The sequence below is a fragment of the Columba livia genome, chromosome Z (assembly GCF_036013475.1).
Source record: "Columba livia isolate bColLiv1 breed racing homer chromosome Z, bColLiv1.pat.W.v2, whole genome shotgun sequence".
Taxonomy (NCBI): Eukaryota; Metazoa; Chordata; class Aves; order Columbiformes; family Columbidae; genus Columba; species Columba livia.
In genome coordinates, this window is record NC_088642.1 from 7,284,466 (window position 1) to 7,309,656 (window position 25,191).

At 36.5% G+C, this 25,191-nt stretch overlaps 1 long non-coding RNA gene across 5 annotated transcripts in view; it reads left to right on the forward strand.

Moving 5' to 3' along the window:
* The first annotated feature begins 1,050 nt into the window (after positions 1-1,050).
* The window catches only part of LOC110360291 (uncharacterized), a 74,827-nt gene continuing 50,686 nt past the window's right edge, over positions 1,051-25,191 (forward strand). Inside the window, exons 1-5 of one of the 5 annotated variants that reach the window (XR_010469173.1) lie at positions 1,051-1,225; positions 5,208-5,448; positions 5,797-13,541; positions 20,800-20,955; positions 24,630-24,776. This is a non-coding gene — a long non-coding RNA (uncharacterized LOC110360291). Of the gene's footprint in view, positions 1,226-5,207; positions 5,449-5,796; positions 20,956-24,629; positions 24,777-25,191 lie in introns of all 5 variants that reach the window. The other 4 variants (XR_010469174.1, XR_010469176.1, XR_010469172.1 and 1 more) reach the window with 4 other exon arrangements.

A 25,191-nucleotide genomic window follows, 5' to 3' on the forward strand; every position in this document is an offset into this window, starting at 1 on the left:
CAGAGTAACAGTGTGTCTCTGTTAAACACTCAAACTCAAACTCTGAATTTGATGTTGATTAAAAAAGTCAGCTTGGGGACCAAGGTAAAAATAGATATTCCCCTAACTGGCAAAACATGCCCATCAAAAATGCAATGCAAGTACCAGCATACAGGTATTCTCACTTATTAATATGCTTATACATATGTAGGTACTTAGATATGAGGGTTATGAGCATGAGATATAATCATACCCAAGTGAACTTACGTTATTCCTCCTAGTCAGTGAGCATACATATTGGTTAGAAATGTGACTTTTGTTTCTCCACTAAATTGCTAAAGTTTTGTCTTCATTTAAACAAATTAAACAGCTTTATAGGTGCGACAGTGAGTGTGGAAGCATGAGTCTGTGAAAAGACAAAGTAAGTGTGTTGTACTGGGCATCTGCATGTGACAATCACATCAAAAGCTGTAAAACAGACAAGGTTTCCACGTGACAGTGTAGCAGTGAGACAGGTAGTTCCTATAACTACTATAACTACATATGTGCAAGGAATTCTGTGATGAGCCAATGGTTTAAACCTGAGAGGCAAGCTGTTTGTCTACAATAGTTTGCTCATGCATTAAAAAACAGGTTTTTAGGGGGTTTCTTGTAACAAAAAAAAGCAAGCACACCTGCATTAATCTGTGAGTGCGAGAGAGTGTGATCATACATGTGTATTACACAGAAGGAAGAAGCACTGCATGTGACAGAAGGAGATTCTGTGTATTTATTTCTGTGTGTGCACGTGTACATCTTTGTTCTAGGCAAGTTCAGCTTTTAGCTGGAAACTTGAAAAATTGACTTTACTGGGATTTGAAAGAGATCTCAGGTGAACTAAATTTGCCTGCTTTCTTTTCCCACTAGTGCAGCCAAAATGGATTCTCAGCCTAATAAGGTTTGACAAGACCTGGCACTGGAGGCAGGTGCCAAGGAATCCAACTAGTCGAAAGCATTAGAGACACCATGGGCACCAGAGGATAGAGGTGTTGCCATGGGAACAGAGTGAAAGATGCTCCATGGTGACTGGTTAGGAGGTTTGTTTAAGAGGGAGCCAAGCAGCTGCAGCCTTGCTATCACCCTATGCTTGAACAACAGTAGGTAAATTCCAGCCTCCTCCCTGCTCAGCCAGGAGCTGAGGAATTTAATTCTGCCTCCTTACGTGAATAATGCTGAAATTGCTGACATCGCTGACATCTCCCAAAAGGTATGTGATGAAAAAGAAGATGTCTGGCTGAGATCTGCAATGGGCTCTTGAGGGTATGGAAGATATTTTTTAAAGGATTTGAGGACATCTTTTTTACATCCAAACCTATCAGTCTCCCTTTCTCTGCTTTCCTCTCCCTCTCTCCTCTTCAATTTCTACCCCCACTCCCTGCAATATGTGCAAACTCTTCTGAGGAGGAAGAAAGAAAAACTTATTACAAAATCAAATACTGCTTCAAGGGGGATTTATAAAAGTACTGTCCCTTCCAGAAAACAATCACAAATTTGATTGTTGTTTTCCTGTCTTCTTTACACCTGCAAATCTATAAAGATGGAAATAGGGTGTGAGGAGAGGAGAGGTGAACTTTTTTTTTCTCCAAACTAAAATACAAGTTGAGCAGCTGCAATACTGTAATTATCGTAATTTGTGTTTCAGTAATGTCTAGAATCCCATGATAATTCCACATCTCCATGGTGTTAAGTGCAGTACATAATGTAATAAGAGACAACGGGTAGCCTGCAGTGTTTGAAAGGAAGATTAAAAAGAAAACAGCAACATAAAACTAAATACTAAATCTGAAATAATGCATCCTTGTAAAACCTCAGAAAAGGAAAGGAATCAATTAATAGGGAAGGGATTAAAATTATTTATTAAATATCACTTAAAGATCATGTAGCAATGTTAAGCAAAAAACAGGTTCTAGATACAAACTCTGATCCAAGTTGTCTCTGTCAGCAGCTAGAAGTGTCTCAATTAATGATCGTGATACATGTATGTATATATCCATACTTCTCTCTCTCTGTGAACATATTTGTGTGTGTTTCTGCCTATCTGCTCATTTGGTTTCTGACACTTACTGCTTCAGCATTGACCGCTACCAAAGACAAGATAACTTTTGTGCAAACCAGTGCAATTCTTTTTAATCAAATGGTTGTAGCTTTTGTTTATGAAGCCCTACTCTGTACATCATGTTGCTGTCTTCATTTAAACAGATGTTTGTAAGTGAGCGTAGGATCTAGAAAGGCATGACTTCAACAATGAGTAAACCATAGAGTAGAAACATGATGCTGAACTGCCTATATGGTTAAACATAAAATTGAAGAGTTGCTCTGAAGAGAAAATGGTACACGTACTCAAAAATGAAAAGTGTTTCCTCCATGTACAGTTCATCTGGTTGAGATGTTTAAGCATGCTTTTAGCTTTTGTAACTATTTTTAGATCCTAAAGCCTTGTGTGATTTCTACCTCCTAGATCTTTTTAGATCTGTATCACGGTTTAACTCCAGCCAGCAACTAAGCCCCACAGAGCCACTTGCTCACTCCCCTCTGGGGGGATGGGGGACAGAATCAGAAGAGTGAAAATGAGAAAACTTGTGGGTTGAGGTAAAGACAGTTTAACAAGTAAAGCAAAATTTATACACATAAAACAAAACAAGGAATTAATTCACCACTTCCCATGTGCAAGCAGGTGTTCAGCCATTGCCAGGAAAGCCAGGATCCATTGTGCAAAATGGGTACTTGGGAAGACAAACCTCATAAGTCATAACCCCCTTTCTCCTTCTTTCCCCAGTTTTTATTGTTGAGCATGGCATTATATGGTATCAAATATACCTTTAGTCATTTGGGGTCAGCTGTCCCAGCTGTGTCTCCTCCTGATGCTTTTGCACACTTGCCATCTTCTCATTGGCAGGACAGTATAAGAAGCTGAAAATTCCTTGACCAACAGTTCCCCCATCTTACTGCTTAGCAACGACTAAAACACCAGTGTGTTATCAATGTCATCCTCATACTAACTCTAAAACATGGCACTACACCGGCTACCAGGAAGAAAATTAGCTCTATCCTAGCAAAAAACAGGACAATCTTTTTATCAATAGACTCATAAACTTAGCACTCTCATGGACTTCAACTGTTTAACCACAGTGACAATTTTTTTTTAATTAATGTTATCATTTGACATGACATTCCCAATATTGTTTAAGACAGATAAGTGTCTAGTAACTCTTATATGGCAAAGAGAAATATATATGTATGTATATTTATTTTTTTTTTAGCCTGAACTACAAATTGTAAAATGAACTATTTTAACATAGGCATCCAAACTTGCAAATGTCGGCCAGATCAAGCAAGTTGCCAGTGTAGTTCCAGTACATAAAATGTGGACTTAACAGAACCCTGGGTAACACAGAGAAGGTGAAGAGAAAAAAAAAAAAAATTCTCATAGTCTTTCCTAACTTATTACACCTTAAATTAAATTCTCTATTATATTTTACAAAACTGTGAATTTTTATACACATAATATGCATGTGAGAATGAATTAATGAATCATTAAATTTTACAGGGTTTAAAAAGACAAGTGAAGAAGAATGGAAGAATAAGATTTTTCAGAATACCAACTACAAAGATGCCACCTCTCTCAAAAGATCAGTTTCTAATATTTGGAGGTTGGAAGAATACTGTGGGAAAGTGCCATTCAATGACTGACCTATTCTTAGGGTTCTTATCAGCTATCTACTGTCAACTAGAGTTGGAGACAGTACGAATGGAGGGTCTGACTTGGTAGAGCTGTTTTTAATGTTCATTTTGTTTGTATGACCCACTAATATACAACAATTCAGAGCTTAAATACAGTTACTGAGATTATGCATAGCTGCAAAGAATTAATGGATCTCACTACAGACTCTTCTTTATGAGTTTGGCAGTGGACAACAATTTCAGAATTTTCTGAAGATTAGCTCTTCTACAGGAATTGCAGAAGAATCATTCCCTTTTTATGAAAAGAGTCTGGGTTACAGTTCTTTTCTTGTAGACACCTAAATGTAGTCCATTTGCTGGCATAGGATAGGGTCATTTTTGATCCTTGAAGTTTTCTTCATACGTGTTAAGAGACATGTCTCGTGAGGAGAAAATGGCTCAGGCTGTCTTTGAATGAACTTGTTCAATTAAATTCAAAGCTAGCAAAATAAAGAAAAACTCCCCAGCATCAAAACTTGTAAAGGAGTTTGAAAGTAAAAGCAAGCTATTTGCAAGTCATTTCCTATATGTGTTTGGGGAGATGGGATGGGAAAAGTGATTCAGAATTAGGTTTATAATGAACCGCAGGTTGCACTTTGGTAGTGGAGTCACTACTTCAAGTCCATCCTAATGTGGTGACTCAATGTCTGGGTTATGTTATTACTGCTAAATAATGAATATGCCTGTGTTTGTGATAATATGGAAAGGGTCCAGTTTCCATTTGTGTATTTTTTTCTCATTTTGGAAGCCTGATTCATAAAAAATTAATATGCCCTTTATGTAGACAGTATTCTATAAATAGCAGAGAATTCATATGTCTGAAAAAAAATAGGAAAAAAAAAAAAAAAAAAAGATGTTGCACTAAAGTAACAATTTAAATTCAGTTTAGTTCCAAAACAAATTCCAGCTCATTCATACACCTCATTCTTTTTTCATTATTAATGGCTAAGGCTGAGCACAGGATGGTACAGGGCTACATGCAGGCTCTGAACTTCAATGACAGGTACTTTTTAGTTTCCAGACTGGAGAGACTATGAAAGGGATTTAAGCATATCATTTGCAGGAATAAAACACAAGTAACGTTGCCTAGGAGTAGTTCAAACAGGTTGCCAAAAGACTCTAACTCTTAGAAAAGAGGTTAACAGATAACTCTGGAATTTTCATTAAGTTCTAACTATTGGCATCAGTATCTATTCTATTTATCCATTCTATCCAGTGTATTTGTTAATTTGGCAATCTAATTAACCCACCACAAATATTTCTTTAAATATATTCTCAAAATCTGTTTTCTGAGTATTTTTTTCCTTTTTAAAGGACTTATAATTTCTTATTTGTAAACCAGTATTGATAATATTTCTTTGCACAGCTAGATCTATTTATGATTACATAAGCACAGCCTGTTTCAGGCTGAGTAGGTAGTTATAATAATTGTCACTATTTCATCTCTCTTGGCTCTTCTGCTGCTTCAGTTACCACTACACTGGACACCGTCTCAGATGCTCTCTCATCAGAATTTTTATGCCTGACAAACCAGGGGATTTGTATTATTTTACGAAGCTGAGGTATGAAAAGATGAAAGATAATTGCTGCAGGACACAGAACGTCTGGAAAGAGATGGAAATTAGATTCCTATTATCAATGCTCACCTTCATGCCTTTATCCTCATCAGAGAATCACAGAGAAGAACATGGCTCAAAGAGATGTCACAAGGTGAGACAGGCTCACTCTATGGCCCAGGCATGCACCAAACCTGACATTACCCTTATTGTTTTGACTTAACAGTTGTCTAAACTATTCTGAAAGTCTTTCAAAGTTGGAAACCCCACAATTTCCCTGTGAAACTGTATTCCAGCCCCAATCACCCTTGCCCTTGGAAAAGTTTCTTTACTCATAGTTGGTATCTCCCCTGCAGTGATTTAAATGAGCAACTTTTTGTCCCATCTGTCATAACAGGAAGAAGGGATTATTTCCACCTTTCGTAGAATTTGACAGTGCTATCACACATTAAAGACATATTTCTAAGCTCTCCAATAATTCCTTCTTCCAAAATCTTTACAGATGGTGGACGAATTTCCTGGAGTTAACGAAAACAAGGTAAAAGATTCAGCTAAACTGCAACCTCTGGCCTTATAGAGAGAAAATCAGCTACGTATCTGATTTTTCCCTGACATATTGCATTATGAGAAGGTATGGAAATCATGAGATTCACATATTTCCACAGCATTGGTGCAAGTGTTAATTCTAATGCATTTTCTATTTTTTTCATAGCTTTGTTTTTCATATTTCATATAATTTCATATAATTTCCTTACATTTCCTTACATGAAACTCATAATGTGTTTTGACTCTCCATTAAGGAAAAAAAAAAAAAAAAAAAAAAACAAACAAGGAAGATTTGGGGCAATCAAATCCCATTATTAAATCATTGTTAAATTTTTATCAAAGTATAACAATAAGGTAGGTGAAAAGGATGGAAGCCTCCTTAATATTTTGCTTAATTTTGGTTTCCTTTTTTTTTTCCCCAACTAGAAAAAGTGGTTCACTGAAAACATAATTGAAAGCTCTCTAAAACTAAAAGAGAAAAGACCTATCTCATAACAAAATGCTTCACTAGAGCCTTCATTTTTTTAATGATTACAGTATCTTGCCTTCCCATAAATGTATGCTCTAGGTAAAAAAAGTTTATCAGTTTCAATAGTATATTTGAAAAAGTAATTTCATAAAAATAGAGATTTCTAAAAATAAAGCTTGCAGCTGGCTTTCTTTGGCAATCTGCTTTACCTTGCTCATTTCTGTTCTTAAAAGAAAATCAACAAATAAGAATGTTCCTGGTTTTAATTTTTTTGTGTTTTAATGAAACCCTGGGATCCAAGAGTGTTTTCAAGGAGCTTCTTTTGCAGGGTCCCAGCAGACATATTCATCTGAAAGTAAATTCTAGACATTCATTGACAGCAATACTATAAAATATACACAAGATTTCTTAGTCTTGTCCATCAGTCACCATTAATTCGTTGCAGAGCTGGTTCATCAAATCCAGAAGGCTTCTTGGCAGGGGGAGCTACACTGTAGGGACTGTTTGCAGAGGTTATTTCTGGAGCTTCACTCTGTGTTTTGTCTTTGTTTTCCGCATTCTTCATACAGAACAACTGGAGTGCTCTAGAGAAAGTGCAAACTGAAGGAAGGCTCCTGGTTTACGTTGTTATCAGAGGAGGAGAGGAGGGAAGGAGACACTGGGGTCTTCTTTTCTTTCCAGAAGTCTGACATAGATTTTGCTATTGCTATTGATTTTGGCTTGGACTCATTCTAGCTAGCTATGGAATCCTAAGTGATACGCCTAAGTTAGAAACACAGCCACAGTAGACTCCCTCCATAATCAATGAAAAGAAGTATGTGCCTCTGGAGGGTGGACTGTATCATCCAGGAACTGAGAAGTATTTATTTCTCTCCAGCAACAGTGGGAAGAACCTAAAATACTACTATTCCTAGTTTAAATAACTCAGATATTTAAAGTTATGTCAGTGGAATTTGAGTCTTTATATTCAAGTTCCTTGGAGAGCAAAATAATGAAGAAAAAATGAAAATAATAAATAAAATAAAATAACATAACATAAAATAAAATAAAATAATAATGAAAAATGAAAATAATGAAAGTGTTTGAAGCATATTTTAACACAGAACTGTGGAGTTTTGAGCTGCACTTGCTTTTTTGTTGTTTTTTGTTTGCAGGTTACGTTTCTCACCCAGAGATGATTAAGTTTTCACTGTTCCCTCATAGCTTAAGAAAAAGATTGCACAACATTTTAAATTCTGTTTGTATGCCAGTTGAAGTTAAATCTGTACACCTAACATGACCAACATCTCTTTGAGTCTATTGGGTTTGATTTGTCTGCTCTAGTACTTTTTAGGAGACAAATGACAGTCAATGAAGCTACACAGGCCCCTGGAAAACCAAACCAAACAAAACAAAACAATACAAAACAAAACAAAACAATACAAAACAAAACAAAACAAACAAAATCTCATTGAACCAAAAAGAAACAAAAATGTATAGTATTACAAATCTGACTTTTAGTAAAGACAAATCATTGTTTAATTCTGTGTCTTGAGACTTCTGCAGATTCTGTGGGAAGCTTTTGAGTCTCTTATACTGGAACTTCAGCAGAACTGTGTCGGCAGATGTGTAGTCTTGATCCCAATGCATTAGGAACCTTGAAATCATATCCTAAAGTAACTCCACATAAACAAATGCAAGAAGAACTAGAAAGCTGGAAACATCACTTCTTTTCTCTTAAATACCATTACAAGAGGCAAAGTATACCAAAGGCTTGTTTTCTTTGTGGAGAGCCACATGCCTTAGTACCAGCCATACTGTTCTGGGGCTGAATTAATATATTGTGATGCTGGGCTTAGTGCAGACTGAATAGACCAAGTACCAGAAGAAGGGGAGAGAGAGGATCTCACAGTGGAAGGGGGGGCTTTGTCATTTGTTTCACATATTCTAGGCTCAATTAACACATCTTGAGGTTTCTTATGATACTGCCAACAAGAATTAATGCAGAAGTTATGCATTTTACCTTTTATCTCAATTGTGTTGCACGAGTCTGGCAAAGTTGAAAAGCTGCTAATTTAGTAGTCAGCAGTGTCAAATAAAATTTCTAAACTGTATGTCTATAAAAGAACATCTTTGCAATAAGGCATTGCAAATATGCTTGCAAAACAGTTCAGTCAGCAAACCTGTTTTAGGTTTTGAAATATTTGGCAATGACATTTATTAGAATGAAACTATAATATATCAGTGATATAAAGAGCTGTCTCTTCATCACTGGCGCTTTATTATAGGCACTAATTTTGTGCAAAATCCTTTAGATTCTTTGCAAAACACCTGCTGAACTTAAAGAAATATGGTTACTGCTTATGCTGAGACAGATGTAGCTTAATCACATAATACTGAATTTGACTTTTCAGTGCCTCACAATAAATGAACTGAACATACCAGCACAGGAGATTTAAATCTTTTTCCAATTTGAATATTGTGTTCACTGACTAGAGGGCCTGAGCTACAGCCAGCTTCCTCAGGTCTCCAATGCTATAGAACAATTTTGTTTAAGCTACTGTATCTTTACATCAGTTAAAAAAAAAAAAAAAAAAAAGGCTTTACTTTAGCCATATTGTTTCCTTTAGGCATTGATTTTCATCCTATTTTTATTTTTCTGGGATTTTTTAAGATTCCATGTTTATTATAAAATGAATTTTGATCTGGAGGCAGCTATGGTGAACATCTTGAGCTGAGATGGAATAAGGGCATTTTCTTACTCTGTCATGAACTAGACATAATTAGTTTTATATGCTGATTGATTTTTGGTGGCAGGATAAGTCAATCTCTATGAATTTCACCCAACAGGTAGTGCCCAGATTGAAATTGTTTAATCTTTTCTAATTCTGGGAATATGTGCCTATGTGCTTTTGAATGTGACAGTTTCAGATGTGGTTACTCTGTACATGCCTGCAAAAGTGTCTAATAATCCAATTATGTATAATCCAATTGGATTGTACAATCCAATACGTCTATACATATTATAGAGAAGTACATAATACTGCATAAAGCATACAAATTGAAATGCACAAATACCCATAAACATATTCACAGAACATGCATGTTACATTTTCTTCTGCATATATTTTTATCTCTTTCTATTGAGTCTTATTCATACTATGATGTTAAATAATAGTACTTTGATTTTACTTCTTCAGATAAGCTGTGTGCTTCATAAAAACCATAAAACAATGAAACCTTATGAATATTTATATCAATGGCTACACAGCATTATAGTCATAATCTTTGGAACTGGTTCTTACCGGTTCAGAATTAATTATCAAGTTCAGTTTTAATTGCATTCTCCTAAATTACAAAAAAAAAAAAGAAAAAAAAAAAAAGAAGAAAAAAAAACCACCCATAATTAATTCGATCACAAGTACTCTTGCTTTCTGCAATCTCATTCTTCATGTGTAATGATGAGTCAGAGACACGTGATTCAGAGGCTCCTTGTGAAACTAATTTACTTAAATGCTAATGTTTCACCCACTTCAAAGATAAAATAAAAATACTATTTCTAGCTCCTGCAGCAGATATGTTGAGATGATTATTCCTTTAGATAATCTGTTGTTCTTTTTTTTTTCTCTTTGGCTAGTTTTCATGTATGATTGCATGCTACATACACACAAAACATATTTCAGTAGTGTTGGCTGAAAAAATGTAGAGGAAAATCATCTTTCTGGAGACAACCCGCTTGAGCTCTGTACATCAGTTGTCTTCTGCATTAAACTACACTTGATCTCTTCACTCAAATATTCAAAATGCTTGATATCCTTCAAATTTAATCCATAATGAAACAGTGTGTAAAAATCTACTATCAAATCCTCTGGTACAAAAGACAAAATACACTGAGTTCCCAAGATTTTTGGAGGATTCCCAGATGAAGGAGGAATCTGTAACCATGCATCCCCCCAGCTCCTGCCCACCCCTCCAGGACATAGTCTATCTGATAAAGATGGTAGTCACGTGTCCTCACCATTACTTTTTCTTTCCCTCTCCTCATTCACCCACAACCACTACTGGGGTCACTGATTATCCCATCCTCAAATAAGAAGCTAAGCAGTCTATAGCAATATCACACCCTGAATTAGCTGAATTTCAGCCCTGTACTTAATATCTTATCTTCTTCTTGTCTGGAGAAGGAGTATAGAGCCTTTATTCCTTTAATTTAGCAGCTCCAGTATGCACAAAAGTAAGCATCAGTAAAAATCAAATGCTTTTTTAGTTCTCAGTCATCCGAAGATCTTGTGGCCTGTTCCACAGCTGTGTAATCACAGAAAGTTTGCTACTCATTTCTTGCAGATGAAGGTCCTGACAGAACCTCAAGCTATTACCCTGTTCAGGCAGAGTGTGAAATGGAAGATTCAAGATTCATATTCTCTGTATATCTGTATCCAAAAGTCTTGCAAATGATCTAAGCTCAAGTCCATCATTTAAAGAAAAGAAGACAGAAAAAAAAAAAAAAAAAGTATAAAATAAAAGCAGGAAACATTCTGCATCTTTCCCTCAAGTTTCTATTTGCTTTCTGAAGTCAAATCCTATCCAAGAGTCATACTCCCCCTGACTGAATATAAGGAAATTGTATTTTTGAGGCATTAGCAACTATTTTGGAGATAAATCTGGATATTTGTTCTCAGGCTGTTCACAAGCCATTTCACTCACTCAGCTGCTCACTAGGCAGACAGTATAACCAGGTGCGTAATTCTATGCTTATGAGTAACATGCTGATTTGATCATGGTTGCTCTGGCACCCAGGATATACAATCAATCCCTCTGAGAAAAAAAACAAAAAACAAAAAACACACAAAAACACAAAACAAACAAAGAAACAAACAAACAAAAAACACAAATAAAACACAAAACCCACAACTTGTAAATTATAAAGAGTGGAACAAGCACTAGTCAGTTTTTACTTTTAAGAAAATTTGAAGGAAGCTAAACGTGAGTTTACATAGTAAAATTTAGATCCATATAGGGATACCCAAAACAGTGTCAATTCTGAAAGCAGTAACAGCACTGAATTTGTTAGAAATAAGGAAGGACAAAAGTAAAACAGAGAAATAACTGAGTGATTGCTGGGAGATTTCGATGATCAGAAAAAGAAACCTAGAGAAAAACACCAAACCATGAGTCTAAATATCTCTATTAAGTATCTTAAGAGGTAGCCAAATTACCTCTTATCCTGGAAGTAGTCTGGCAAAAGACAGGTAGAAACAGCATGGATATCTGCAATCTAATGACGTGGTACTGCTGTCTAATGACCTGAAAAGAAAAAAAAAAAAAGGCTATGAGCCTTACTTATCCCCATCAAAAACACAACAACACCTATTTAAAACTACCTTTTATTAAATTCAGTTTTCCTCAGCAGAATAATTGCTATTTCTTTCCCTAATTTTAGATTACTCAGGCTGCTTATTTTTTTCAGATTTACTAGCTGTTATTATAATGTAAGGTACTCTTTAGAGCAAGACAGAGGCATTATTTACACTATTGAAGAAACACTTGTTAGACATATAGCATAACAAGACTTTTTTCTAACTGCTTGAAATCCCCAGACACTACCACAGTAAAAAGAACAATTGCAAAAATGGTAGGATATGAAAAGAATGTATTAGAGCAAGAGTGGAAGAGCAGTCCAAAGTAAAGCTCTGTGTGAAGTTGCATACAGGGAAGTTGTGTCTCAGGAAGAACCAATCATGTACAATCAACACTTATGGGGATTTAAGTCACATGACTCTAAAGCTTAAGATAGAGATGCATTACAGCAGATGTCAGCTTGTGGAGGAAAAGCATAAGTGCAAGAAGTGCTGTCCTTTGAGGAGAATTCACAGAGGTGTTATTGGCAGGGAGAATACTTTTTTTTCCTTCTTCCAGAAGAGGCAGGTTTCTGAGAAAATCATGGTCCAAGAGAGAAGTTGTAGGGGTGGTATAAGCACAGTATTTCAGAGAAGTTTAAGTGCATTTATATGTAGTATGTCTGAATGAGGAGGAAAAGAAAGAATAAGAAGTTTTAAGGCCTTCCTTCAAGCAGTTCTCCTTTCTTCATTTCTCTTTCTTCTTTTCTTTTTTTTTTTTTTTTCCACCTTTCTTTCACAGTCAATTTGCTGCAAGTTGGATCTTGAAAAGAACATGCTGACATCTAGCAGCCTTGCTTACCTGTTAGGCAGCTTTTCAATATTTATGTACTGTAACCCCTGATCAGACTGCCTTCTTCTGAATAAAGTCCTGCATCTCTCCTTGGGGACATTTTAGAACCTTTTTATAACTTAAATCTGCATTTATCTCTACATTTTTGTTTCCCTTCAGTAGTCACTTTCTCTCACATTCTTTCTCTTTCTTTAATGCTTGATATTTCTTTCCCTCTGTGGAGTTTAATCTACACAAATAGATCAAGCCTGTTGTTCTCTTGCATTTTAAATGTGAAGAAAATAACAAAATAGCTTCATTATGATGGGGGAAACCTCATAGAAGTGGGTGTGCCTAGCAGCCACCTCCTCTTGGAGCTAAATGAGGGAACAAATAAATGGTCTTTTGTTTAGAAGCAGCTGAAACAACGGGAGCCACTGCCCCAAATACAGGTCACATATAAAATAAATAAGGGATCTGCACAATGTGGGCACAAAAATTCACAGTGGCCTGAAACTAAACACAGCAGTAGTGGGGAGGGAAGGAGTGTGGACTTTTTTGCAGCTGTACAGAGGAGGGGTGGGAAGAAAAGGGTGAAGGGGCAGAAGCAGAAATAGAATAGAAAAAGGCCAGACAGCCAGAAAAGGCCTGAAAATATGGCTATGAAAAAAAGAGAAAACAAACGCAGAAGAGAGGGAGGAAGAATACACCTATGCCGTGGTAAAAGAGAGGAATTACCAAAGTTTCTTCTGTGACTCAAGTTCAGAAGTCAAGCTTGTGCGTGTGTTCAAGTCAATAATCAGGAAAAAAAGAATTAACATCTTATTCCTTTTCCTCTCTGGACTTAAGCAAGATTCAGACCTACTATGTTCCATTCTATGCATATCCTCGTTAATTGTTTGGATGAGAGGAATTATCTTTTTGATCTCTTTACAGAGGATGGACATGTCTGTTTCTGTCTATAGCATATTTAGCTGACATGCAGAGACCTACTTTAGGCAGACAGGTTGGGCTTCTTCTATCCCTGAGATGGCTCTGAAGGAAAACCAAGCGTCAGCATTAATGTAGTAAAATTCTCATCCTTGGTAAGTCTGTCTGAGTTTGTCTGTTAACAATGGACATTGAAAAATTTACCCCAAACTGCTTTAACAAAGCAATTTTTATTCATTAAAGAAATAAAATTGGAGAGGACCTTCTTGGCCCCTAAGGTCAATTCCTTATTTTCCTTTGTTGTTTTCTTAATTAAATTGTTAAAAATCCTCACGACCTGCTGAACATGTTTGTCTGTGCTTGTTTGCTGCACTGGTCTGAATGTAACACAATTTCTGAGTTTTGATAGTTTGATACTATTCATTGTTTAACCTTGTTAATTTTTCAAGCTTTATCTGCAAAACAAATGGAATCATAATCTATTTGCTTCTTCCAATTAGTTTTCCAGAGATTTCGAGTCCAAATATAATTTTGCCATTTTTGAATATCACTTTTCAGTCTTCTACCCTTAGATCCAAGAGTTTATTTTTTTCCTCTTTTTTATGTTAAGTGAGAAATTGCTCACTTTTGTCACTGGGAAAGTACATCTGTGTTAATTTCTGACAACCAGCTTTCTTTTTAGTTTTGGCTGATATGTTCTGTATTCTTTTTTCTCTAGTGAAGTTTAAATTACATTAGAAACAAAGAAATGAGAAGTAAAAAAAAAAAAAAATCCTAAAAACTTTCCAACAGATTATAAATGAGAGTTTCAATACTACATGACACTATTGACAATACCTGAGAGTTACTCATAGTCTTCTTTTAAGCTGTTAGCGTTTGCTCTCAAAAAGTAAATGTCAACCCAGAACATTAACAACAGAACAAAACTTCCTGTTTATCCTACCATCAGCTTGAGTTGCTTGTTTTTTTCTGTGAAATTTTGAATAGGGATTTTTCTCCTCAAATTGAAAACAAACAAAAAACAATACAAACAAACAAACAAACAAACCAACCCACAAAACAAAACAAACAAAAAAAACCCAACCCACCTCTGTGCTTTCTTTCAGTCTTCTTTCTTTCAGCCTTTTTCTTCCTGTTACTCACTTTGCCCTTGCTGTGGGGGATGGAAAGTGAGGAAGAGAAACATTAAGCACAGGTGAAAAGAAATAAAGGACAGTAGTTCATATAATTATTTCTTTGTTTTTCAGTAACACCTCAAAGATGTCACACTCTTCACATCACATAGCTCAAAAGCACAAGCAAGATTCACACTATACTTTTAAACACTAAAGAGGGACCAAAGGTGAAGAATCAGAGGTAGTATTTCATTTAATCTTCACAAAGTGCTCAAATACCAGAGCCCTGTAGGTTAATAGCAGTATGGCTGGTAGAGGAGATACCACACACTGAGCACCATTTCAGGACAATCTCTGGCTGAGGAATTCAGATGCATGTGAGGAAGAGCCCTTACAGGAGGGTTGCTTCTTTGACATACAAACAGCTACAACTTAATATCCCTTTTGCATAATGTGGAATCAATGCCTCAGCCTCCTTTAAACTTTCAGGGAAACACTTGCAGTGGTGCACTGGCCATTGTCTCCCTCACAGGATCTGGAGCCAAGGGCACATGGAGTCCCCAGGGATGTGCTTTCTCTCCAGAGGAAGCATTTACCACAGCTAGCCCTTTGCAACAAGCAGGGGCTGTGTTTCCATTTCACTGCCTGTTTGACCAGACACTAAGTCATAGTGTGGTTCCCCCTGCCCAGTCACCTCTTTATCCAAAGCATGACAGATTTACTGGGCCAGGTCTTCATCTGATGTAAATCGGCATTGCTGCATTGATTCCTGTGGGTCTGTGCCGATTTATATCAGCTGAGGATCTGGTCCATTTTCATGATATTTGAACATCAATCTTTGCATCCCCTTTTCCTATCTGTAGGCTTTTTCTGTTGTGCCTCTGAGGAGAAAACACAAATGAGTTAAGAGTCTGTCACTGGCCCAGGGAAGAATTTGCTTTTCTTTCTTTGTGACTAGGGTCTCTCCTGGTAATTTCCATGGCAGGTCCCTTACAAGTTTCTCCAAAACTTGTTACCATGTTCTCCTGAGGATGTCAGCTCCTGCTGCAGACTGAAACATTAACAGGGGAAGTTATTAGCTATTCTCTTTACATACTGTCTTTCTTTATATCTGAATTATTAGAAGGATGAATGCTCATCATCACAAGAAATAATGAGTTTTAGAAAGTGAAAATGAAACTGGCAAAAACAATAGAAATCTGATCTTGGCAGAGGGGTCCACAGAGAAGAGGAACAAAGAAGAAGAAGATAAAAAAGAAAAACTGAGAACCTAAAAGGAAAATAAAAGAAAGGAGGGGAAAAAAGAAGAAAAGAGAAGAAAAGGGAGTTTTGAACTGAGAAAGAGGAAACTAGTTCCTCAGCAGAATTGGAAGCAGTCATGGTGCAGGCAGAAGGAAGAGAACTTGTCATCAGATTTGAAAGATATTTTTCTTTCTTCCCCTCTGACTGAATAATATTAATATCTGTCATTAAATCTCCATGCTGAATGGTCTCTTTGCACACATGACTTTGATGGTTCCAGGCTGGATGTAGGACTATGCACTCAGAGGCAAAACAGCACAGAAGCACAATGTCTTACACCCACACAGAGCCTAGACAGCCCTCTGCCTTTCTTCCCACCCCCACCCCACCCAAAAAACATGCAGAGAGTAGCTGTCAAAATTGTCTAACCATGAAACAGTTCTGTACATCAGGTGTGCATTCGCTGTAGCAGGACTGCTCCTGGTTGAGGAAGAAGCACAAGAACAAAGACAGTGAAAGAACTAAGAGAGGGGGGAAATATTAAAAACAAAACAAAACAAAACTAAAGCAAACAAACAAAAACAAAACAAACAAAAAACCCCACAACCAATCAAACAAACAAAAACAACAACAAAAAAAACAACAAAAAAAAAGCCACAGCAACCTGCCAAGTGTTCTTCTTGCCCCTGCCTTTCTTGGTTTATAATTGATGAAGCCTTATTACAGCTTTTCTTGGAAAGAATCTTTTTGATCACTCTTAAGACAAAGATTTCTTTTTCCCTTTTCCTTCATTCTGCTGATAAAATAAAAAGCTGAAAGGAGTTAATAATTAATGTGAAGATTTTGCCTATACTTATCCATCTGCTTTCAGCAGTTTAAGTAATTGATTTCCTCAGCTTGAGACCACACATAATCCTCTTAATACATTGTGTTTGTAGTTTGCTCGGTTGATACCTGTCTGTCTGCCGTTTTAGGAGGCAGAAACAGTTAGATTACCAATGCTGTAATGGTGAGATCCTCATTCAGGTTCCTGCTTCGCCACTTACCTTCTCTGTGGTCATGACTATGCCACTCAACTCTCTGGTTCGAGTTTCTTTTTATCAAAAACATCACGGGACTTTGCTCCTTCTGGTGAAGTCATATGAAAATGGTCTGAGGGTGCATGTATCACAGGGGCATACAAGTTAAGACCGCTTTATAGAACCAGCAATGACCATTTCACTTCTGAACAATAGGTATATTTTGATACTCCTCTGGCAGAATTTTTCTTTTTCTGCAATATGCAGAGGAGAAACCTCTAACCCGTATCATAGTACATGACTAATAACATTGGAGTGGTTAATGTTGAGACCATACATGAAAATGTAAGAGTCTCAGTGAAAATAGCAAGGCAAAACTAAAAAAAAAAAAAAAAAAAAAATAAGTGTATTATTTTTGCATGAACTCAGGGCATTACACTCCCCATCTTAAATTTTTACACTATTGCCCACTTTAGATTGGTACTAGGGACATTTCAAGTGGTGGAGCATGAAATTTCTTGTTCTTACCTAATTTGGGATGATCGAAATTCCTTCTGAAGGGCTCTCCATTTGAGACCGCCTATGCAAACTTTGACTGCCTTTACTCAGTATTCAGCTTAGAATGTCTCATGTTTTTAAACTGTAAATCAGAGACTATATCTTTTTAAGTCTTGGGAGGGTTGTTTGCCTTGGAGAGACAGGAATACGGTGTGCTTTTTCTAAATATGTGAACATAGAAATAAGCTTGATTCACACCAGAGACATTCAGAGGCAGATGTAGTGTCTTCAACAGTCACGGTTCTTCATCACAGCTTCATAGTCCTGCAGGGTAATTCAAAAAGGACATCAATGAATCTTGAGGAGGGGTTATTTTGCCTTTTTTTTTTTTTTTTACTCCTCCCCTTGACAAGCTACCAGATATTTCTGGTGTCTGAGTGTACTAATTGATGTAAATTTGTGTGACGTCCTCCTGGGAGTCACTTACCTTATACCACAGATGGTCTCCTGGGAGATGTGGATCTCAGCTGCAGTCCTGTGAAGAAAAGCTAAGTGATCCTCTACCTTAGATGAACTGTGATCAAGACACACTATAATACAAAGAGAAAGAATCTCAGGACACCTGATACAAGCTGCACAGAATAATGAAATATGGAATTGCAAAGTAACTAATGTAAATGATAAAAAATACACTCTTAAGACTGTTTGATACCTCCCTTTGAAGGTTTCAAATGAATAGAGATAAAAGCTTGTTAGGGAAGCCTGCATTTCAGTATGACTGATTTTGAAAAATAGATATTTTATTACACTTTTCATCAAAAATCTTCTTCAGAAATTTTGTCTGCAGTGCATTATGGAAAAAATCCATAAACTTGTAGTCTTTTTGAATGATCAGGAACTGAAAAGGTAAAAATAGCTGGATTTTTGGCAACAAAAAATAATTAATTTTGTAAAAAAAAAAAGAACTAGTGGTCTTTTTATAATATTGAACTGGTAAGTAACATTTCAAAATGTTAATATTTTAGGAAAAATATTATTGATAGAAAGGGATTTTTCTTCATTAATTACATCCAAATAACGCTAAACAATATTGCAAACTAGAAAAAAAAAATCTGTCTCTTGTTGGATCTATTTCAAAATATAGCAAGTAGATTTACATAATCATAGATCAGTTTGGTGACCTCCTTCCCCTGATAAGACAATGACCATCAGCCAATGAAAATTAAAGCTTTTTGACTCTATGTCACCCTTTCCATTCCCAAATGAAATGCAAAACCTATCATTGTACTTCAGAACAATATGTACTGCACAAAAAAGAATTATGTTGATGACTGCGTAGTTCTTTCTTTCCTTGGTAGGGCTATTTCCATTTCATTTTAATTATTACTGGAGAAGTATTTCACTGGATGTCTTATTGAGATGTTGACCCTTAGCTTGCAAACAACGTGTCATGCTTTTCATGTTTGGTAGGAGGTGAGATAATCAAATGAGGCCAGTACTGACTTCTGACTTGCTTCAAGATATATGATAAGTTATTATGAGGTGTCACTTACTTAATCATACTCAAGGATGTTAATATTTTGTGCCATGCCATGAATGATAAGGTGCTGTAACTCAGAAGTTACTTTCTGTCACAACTGTCAAGCAGGACATGAAATCTTGTCCCACCAGTAAAATGTACTTATCTACCTACGTAATTTAGGACTGAGACTACAATGTCATTGCTGCACTATCACAGGGAAATATCATGTTGATGGAGCTGAAGCCGAGAAAATTTGGTTCTATTTATTTGCACATCGCTTGTGAATTTAGCCACTGAATTTTATTGTATTGCTTCATGCACCAAATTATTTTCCTTCACCATTTAGAGGAAAAAGATACTTATCAGAGCAAGAATATATACTCCTCTTGAAATCAACGATTTACAGATTTCACTGACACCACCAATGTCAATCTGGCAGAGAAGTACAACCAAGCACAGTATTATTAGATCTCCACAGATAAAAGGATAAGAATCGGGGGTCTTTAAAATAAAATTGCTACAAAGGGATATAAAGAAAATTATTATTCTTCTCCTCAGTACAAGAACCATATGGTAAACAATGAAACATTTAGGCAGTGGGGTAAATATATATTTTTTTCCGTTAATAATATAACTGTATTGTGTAACTCTTTGCCATAGAGTTTAATAGAAACCAAGACTATATATATTAGCTATAAAATAATTTTATTCATTTATAAAAAATACATTTGTTGATAGTGTTAAATTGTTTCTTAATATTATTGTAAGTCCTATTAACAAGACCTAATTTCTACGCCATTTCAAGGCAACCAGACAATACCAGTGACTGATCTAACCACTAGGTGCTACTCCAATAGGAGGAAGACAGAAGCTCCATTTCCACTAAAATAAATATATTTGCTGGATGGGAGGACTGAGGGTACATGACATACTAGTGCTCTGCATAAAGAGATTACCAAAGTTTCTGTGATCTCAGGGTCATGAGCATCTTCTGAATACAGGTTCTTTGGTTCAGCTCATGGCATTGGAAAATAGCTTTAAATACATGTCAGTCTGTATGTAACAGAAATTTTAAACTCTGTAGGTGTGGCACTTGCATGCACCCCAATAATTTCCAGAGCTTTCAATTTGACAGTTGATGCCTTTTTAGCAACTTTTGTGTCCCACTGTGGCTGTTCTCACGTCCCCTTCCACCTGGGCATGGTGACTCCAGTCACATACAACCAGTCAGTTGGAGGAGCAGGAGGGATGGGACTCTTGGTCAACAGACAAGGTCCTTAGCCAACGAGGTTCCTCAGGCCCAGAGTGGCTTCTTGACCATGTTCATAATGACCACAGCCAAATTCGACCAGACTATAAAATGGGGTCCGGGTCAAAGATCCCTCTTGAGTGGTCTTCTTGGAGCAGCGGGACTGTGAACGGAGACTTCCCCTTAGAGTAGTATGCCATCTAAGGAGACTTCGTTGGTCTGAAAGCCCTCACCTTCTCCTTGGTGAGTGCTTATTTCTCCTGGATATTTCTCCTTGAGTGAGCTCTTGCCCACACCTGGACAACAGACTGTTTCTTCTGGCTACCCTTGAGTGAGAGACATTTCTCTTTTGAGTGGGTGTGTGTATGCTGTGGATCATCATTCTCATGTGCTCGTATGGTAATAATATCCTCAACCAGTGTAATCAAACCTGTAGTTCATTAAATGTTTTTGGAGTGCTGATTGAGTTTGGGACTGCTCACCCTGTTTCTCTTTGGTTTTGATACATCATTTTGTTTTGGTTCTGCATTAAAGTTGGTTTAAGCCTATTTGCTTGGAGTAATTTTGGTGTGCCTTCATGACATTTTGACTCCTAAATTCAACAGATAAGTTTTTCAGAGGGAGAGGAAAGGTGTGATTAGCATAATTATTTCTGTCTTACAGTGTCATGGATTCAACAGTTTCTCTGTCAAAACCAGTAAGAACAGCTCCTCAAATATCTTTGAGCATATAACTTAATCTTGTCTATTCTTTCTCCACAAATCCAAGCCTTCCTGGATGGATCTGCTAACATTCAGCATTGAATTTCTGGCAAATTTCTCCTATGTAAACATCTGTACTTCTCTGAGCTACTAATGTCTCACTATTTCCTTTGTAACTGAATAAGAGATGACCTTACTTGAGTCACCAGATAGTTGTAGCCAGGTAAGTTCAGTTCAGCAAACCCTTTTTGACTTTGATCAATTTGATCAACCTGCATAACAACTCTAGTACAAGGAAGTTTCTTTAAAGTTTGAATGCTGTTCTAACTTTTACACATGGCTTTTAACCTTACTGTAGGTCAAACAGAAGTCCCAAGACTGTATGTTTTCCTGAGGCTGTCAGGGCATTAGGATACGGTTCCACATTTTCTGGTCTACAACTACCTCTCTTCCAAATACATAAAGAATAATAGAAGGAGGTCAGGGGCCAATTATTCTAATTAGTCATCAAGGTCAGAACAAGAAGTAATGGGATGAAGCTGCAACAAAGGGGAAATTTAAGTTAATGATTAAGACAAACTTTATAACTATTAGGATAGCTAGAGTCATGGAACAAACTGCCAAGGGAGGTCACAGAATCACTTTCACTTAGAAGCTTTCAAGGGCGGACTTATAATCAGTCTAACAGTAATGGCTTAAGGAAAATGAATTCATTCTTGCTGTGAAGCACAAGCACAAGATATGCCACCCACTAGGGTCCGGATTCCAGCCCTAATGATTCAGTGCTGAACCTATGAAAAAAAACAACAACTCCATTTTATTATAGAAAAGAAGGTTGAGGAGAGAAAGGTGCTGATGTATATCCTGACTAATACTCTGCTAATGTTCTCAGCATGTATAACTGGGTGCTTCTACACCTGAGAGGTTTTAAAGAATATTAACAGTGATTTCACCCAATACCACTTTTATCCAAGCATCTCAAACCTTGTTGCAAGCTTTGTGAAGCTGAGTTAACCTATCAAGCTTCAAAACAGGAACATGTTGTGCTAAGGTGATTATTGTGACAAAAGCTGCTGCGTTATGAGACTTGAGGATTTATTTCTAAATCATAATAAATAGCTTGAAGCAGTGCCAAATTCAGGATTGAGCTGAAAATTTTGAGTGTATCAGGGAAAAGAGGTGCGACCTTAGAGGACAGAGGCAATTAATAGTGCACCCTTGATCCTTGGGCCGTGTCTGCAGATGCAGCTGGATTGGGCTTGGTGTAAAATACATGTGGGTGAATACCTCACAGTCACTTTTCCAGTTGGTTAAATCTTGGGCTAAACAAGTCGTTGCTGTCAGTGTAACTTCTTTAGATCTCTGGATAAAGGAAAACCTCTTTTCACAAAGCAAGCCGTGGGAGTTTCTCATATTAACTCCTACGTTGAGCCCAAAATCTGTGCTTGAAGTAGGAAAAGAATAGTAAACCCATTTTAAGTACACCCAGAGATGGAAAAACTATCATCTTCTTTGGTAAACAGTTCCCATGGATAATCATGTTACTGTTTAAATCTAGGCTTTATTTTCAGTTTGAATTTCTATAACTTTAACAACCAGTCTTCAAACATTGCTAAAATTTGTCCACAATGTTCTTCACGTAGTTACTTACAGACTAAACAAATCTCCACATGTGTTTTACCTCTGTTAAGTCAAATAAAATGAAACACTGAATTCATGTGGGGACATATAAGAAAAAAATATGTCTGAACACTAATGTAAAAAGATTTTACAAAGGAAATCTGGAAGAGTAGCATTTATAGCTGTGTTTAAAAATTGGGTCACTACCTCCTTGTATTATCCTTCTGTTTGTATAGTCAGCTTTAATTCTTTTTCCTCAATTTGTAATGATACACTTGGTCCCAATTGTTTGCTTACACTCAGCTTACCAAGCAATCCAGAGAGCTCCAAGTCAGTCATGTATTTTTGTCATTATTTATTACTATACCCAAATTTATGTCATCTGAAAATACCCTCAGTAATGATTTCATTTTTTTTCCCAAGTTCCTTGTTAAAACTATTTGATACATATGAACCATGACCTCTTTGGAATTCCACTGAAAGGAGTTTTTGAGGGCTGATTGCTCATTTTATGTGATATTTTGCGATATAATAGTCAGTATTTTTTTCATCTGTGCAAAGTAAGCTATATTAATTATTAAAAGCAGTACTACCAACTCCCTCTTCCACTTCTTCTTAGAAAATAATTCTAACTTATTTTTGTAAGAATGTTCTTATAGTCAGCCAACCCTTGTCCAAGACTTCAAAGTTCTGTTTGAGTACCAGAACATCAGTCTTTTCAAGCCATAATGACTGACATATTAAAAATTAATTTAGTCTATTTTACAATGTCTTCTCCTAAAAGATCGGTTTTTAGTTTTTTTTACATGGAGAAGTAAAAAAAAAAAAAAAGTGTCCACCATTTTATACAGTTGTTCAGCTTTTTAAAATGCCTTTATTTTTCCAGAACAAGTCAAGTGCAGATAAGAATTATGGAAAGTATCAAAAGACAATTTTATCGCAGCTATTTCATAGCAGCTGCAAAAAAACAGGGAAGTAGCATCCAGAAACAACAGTTCTGGTAAGCATCAAGGGTGGCCTATAAAAATAAAAGGTCTGGAAAATATAGACCATCCTTAGACCAGAAAAGGCAGAAGTTACATCCTTCCCTATCACTGTAAAAGTTTTTATCTTCCTATGGTCAGTTCAATTACACCAAAAACATGCTGCAGCTCCAGGTCAGGATGAAAAAAAAAAAAAAAAAGAGAGAGAAAGAAATCACATTAAAAAGATAGGTATAGCAGGCCTTTGGACAGAACAATTATGTCAAACTTGAGAGACTGGACACCAATCAGCAATGTGACAATTGAATCCATTGCTGCAGACAAAATGCTGTAGTAAACGTTCAAGAGACAGGGAAGGGAGAGGGAAGGAGGAAAAGAAAGAGGGAGATATTCACATTTGATCACATTAGGATTGATTTAAAGATTGTTTGGGAGCTACTTTCATTTTCATTTTAATATTATTAGGAGATAGCAGCATGTAACAGACTTTGACACTGAATGCTATGCTTTGCATCGGTTGCAAAAGTTGCCTGGGGAAGCAGGGGGGAATGGGCAGGAATTGATCAGATTCTTTCTTCTTTCATACAGGAGGGAAAAAGCTGTGTGACATTTACAAAGTCATCTGTCACCTGAACAATGGTCTGGAAGACAAGTTCCTTCATTTCATGCTTTATATCTTTTTTTAACCCATACACATCCATTTTTTTTGTTGGCCTGAAGTTAAAGGGAACACTGTGTTTACTTCCAGTGATGAAAATCAGTTCTTTCTACTTATACACCCACTGTTTGTCTCTCTCACCATTAGTTAATTCATTTACCCCTCTAGTGTATTGTGTTGTCTACATCTCAAACCCACTGTCTGTAGGTTTTCAGATGAAAACATGTAGTTCATACCTGGACTATTACTAACCTACCAGCCTCTAATGAAACTTTTTCAATGGTTTCTAAAGCATTTTACAAATAATTCCAATAATGAGATTTGAGATTTATAACCTATCTTGTTTTGGGGTTTTGATTTTCCTTTTGATGAGGAATCTGACGGAGAGAGACATGGAAGGTGTCAACTGGTGTTAAATGGTGAACCACAGGTCTAACCACAGTCAAACAGGAACTGTTATATTGTAATTCTGCGTTCTATATCAGAAATACTAACATATCTGTACAAGATATCTAACAGTATCATTATTTGACTTTATGCTTTTAAGAAGGCTTGCACTAAATTCCTTGTTTTGTCTTGTTTTGTTTTGTTTTGTTTTGTTTTGTTTTGTTTTGTTTTGTTTTGTTTTGTTTACAGTGATCCATCTTTAAAGGCTGATTAGGATTACACTGCTGGAGAAGGAAAGAAGGTGTCTAAGGATGCTGGTGGCTGTCTGAGATGGTTCTATCAGAGCAGAGTATTACATGAGAGCCTAAAACATTGGGGGATGAGCCCAGGTGTAAGGTATGTGTCATTATGCAATACCTCAGGTTCTCCAGTATGTTTTAATCTGCTGTTTTTCATGTCTTCTTAATGTAGAAGGTTTTCAAACTGTATTTGGCTATTCACCTGTACATCAGCTTAGGCCTTACTGTTTGGATTGGGGAGTGAAAACTTTACTTCTTCCTCTATTTGGAGACTACAGAGAGTAAAGAGGAGATGGAGGAGAGGGTCTGGGATGGAACAGCCCTTTCTCTTACATATTTTCATGGCCATATTTTCATAACTAGAAGAGTGCATAGGATTGATGGACCTCCCAAAATGTTGAAATGAGTACAGTATAAGCAGCTGTAAGTTTCTGAAAGGCATTAGCTTCTCTCCTTTTCTCAAATATGGCATCTAGGATATCAGGTACATTTGTGAACCCCCAACAGAGCTG